The sequence below is a fragment of the Cricetulus griseus genome, unplaced genomic scaffold (assembly GCF_003668045.3).
Source record: "Cricetulus griseus strain 17A/GY unplaced genomic scaffold, alternate assembly CriGri-PICRH-1.0 unplaced_scaffold_357, whole genome shotgun sequence".
Classification (NCBI taxonomy): Eukaryota; Metazoa; Chordata; class Mammalia; order Rodentia; family Cricetidae; genus Cricetulus; species Cricetulus griseus.
The window spans coordinates 24,857-27,357 of record NW_023277094.1 but is presented as its reverse complement, the minus strand read 5'-3'; the positions used below and the strand labels follow the sequence as shown (position 1 = coordinate 27,357).

The 2,501-nt window shown below is 40.3% G+C and overlaps 1 pseudogene; it reads right to left on the bottom strand.

The window, feature by feature from the left end:
* Positions 1 to 745: 745 nt before the first annotated feature.
* Positions 746 to 2,285, bottom strand: LOC100755448 (annotated as a pseudogene).
* Positions 2,286 to 2,501: the final 216 nt, after the last annotated feature.

Sequence of the window (2,501 nt, the reverse complement as noted above, 5' to 3'; positions counted from 1 at the left end):
TTCAGGACAGCAAATTCAAGTCATGTCTGGGAAACTTAGTGAGATTTCTTAAAATAAACAGAAGAAGCTAAAGAGATGGAGCAGTTGTTAAGAGTACTTACTGTTCTTCCAAGGACCTGAGTTCAGTTTCTAACACCCATATTATCCTGTAATTCAAGCCTCAGGGGATTCAACATTCTCTTCTGGCATCTGTAGACACCTGTGCACACATGGCATACACTCACACAGATTCATTCACATGAATAAAAATAAATCTTTAATGTTTTAAACGTAAATAAAAAGAGACCTGTAGTATAGATCAAAAAAAGTATATGCTTAATTTGTAGAATGCTCTGGTTTCAACTCCAGATACAATATGCAGTAAATAGGAAGAGTGGAAAGTTATGAAACATATTACTTGGCACTTTATTTTGTAAGTATTGTGGTTCTTTCTTACAAATCAACTGTATTATATTTCTCAAGAAAATTACTTTTAAAATAGTTTATCTGAAGATATTCTGAATTCCATTTTATCAACAAAGCTTGGTTTAAGAAACAATAAAAAAACTATCTGTCATATTGTGCCTGAATCAGCACCTCAAAGAAAGTGAGGATCTAACCAATAACTGATGAATAAAACAACACCACACACCAAATAAAATGAAACTACTCTTGTCATGGTAGGGGAGCTATCTCAAGATTTTTTTAGCTATGATTGTTCTGTCTTTTTAAGTAAAGAGAGAAAATCATATGCTAGCTTCCTCAGTTATCTGTGGGAACTCCAAGTTCTCCACCACAGTCTTATCACTGCTTCTTTTACTTCCTTGTTCCTCAGTGTATAGATGAGGGGGTTAAGATTTGGAGTTATTACAGTGTAGAAAGGGTGAGAAACTTTCCCCATTTGTGAGCATAGTGAGTCTTTAGGTTGCAGATAGACACCTGTGACAGTACCATGATGAGAGAGACAACAAGAAGGTGAGAAGTGCAGGTGCCAAATGCTTTCTTCTGCTCTGTAGTTTATTTTTTTATTTGAATTAGAAACAAGATTGTTTTACATGACAATCCCAGTTCCCTTCTTCCTCCTGTCCTCCTCTACCATCACCCCCCAACAAAAACCCTACCTATCACATATCCTTTCTGCTCCCCCTGGATGGTGAGGTAGGGTGTCATCAGAGTCTATCATATCCTTTGGGATAGAGCCTAGGCCCACCCCCGTGTGTCTTGACTCAGGGAGTATTCCTCTATGTGGAATGGGCTCCCAAAGTTCACACCTATGCTAGGGATAAGTACTGAGCTACTACAGAAGGTCCTGTAGATTTCCGAGGTTTCCTCAATGATATACATGTTCTTGGGGTCTGGATCAGTCCCATGCTGATATCCAGCTATCAGTCTGGGGAGCAAGAGTTCCCCGATGTTCAGGTCAGTTGTTTCTGTGGGTTTCACCAGCCTGGTCTGGACCCCTTTGCTCTTCACTCGTCCTTCTCTGCATCTGGATTCCAGTTCAGTTCAGTGATAAGTTGTGGATGTCGGCTTCTATTTCTACTTCCACCAGCTACTGGATGAGGGCTATCGGATGGCATATAAGTCGGTCATCAATCTCATTATCAGGGGCTGTAGTTGATTTTTATCTTCAGCATGGACTTCACAACAGCACCATAGGAGGAAAGGATGACGACCATAGGTAGCGCTAGGAGAATAACACTGGCTATGGACATCTGGACTTCATTGTAGGTACTATCTGCACTGGAGAGCTGAATCACAACTAGAACTTCACACACAATGTCATCTACCACCCGGTGGGAGCAAAAGGGCAATCGGAGGGTAGCAGAAGACTGGATCAGAGACTGAATCAGGCCAGTACCCCAAACAAGGACAGCCAGTTGCAGACAGACTTTGGGGTGCATGACAGTTGTATATCTCAGAGGATGACACACTGATATATAGTGGTTCAAAGCCACGACAACAAAAACACATTCGATGGCACCAAGCTGCAGGAAGATCTAGAGCTGAGTGGCACAGCCATGATAGGCAATAATCTTGACTGGACCTCCCAAATTAGCCAACATCTGAGGAACACAGCTGCTGGTGAAACAAATATCTAATAAGGAAAGATTGGAAAGAAAGAAATACATAGGTGTCTGGAGTTTGGTGTCCATCAAAGAAATGAGAATTATAACTGTATTTCTACCAAGAGTCAAGCAATAAAAGACCAAAATGACCCCTAAAAGTACCTTCTCTATATATGGTCTGTCTGAGAAGCCATGGAGGATGAAATTGCAATGGCTGTCATTGCAAACTGTGGCCATTTTTCCTGTGGCAATCACTTCTTCAAGAGATGACACAAAAGTGGTTGCTCAAAAGCCTGTGAAGATTCTATCAAGCAGGAAGCAGTGCAAATTGTTTCATTCCTTTTTACTTTAGAATATGAAGTTAGCCTGTAATGCTTAGGGGAAAAGTAATAAATTGAGTGAGTAGTTTATTTAATATCTACCATTCATTCTGATTATATTTGATACTTTATA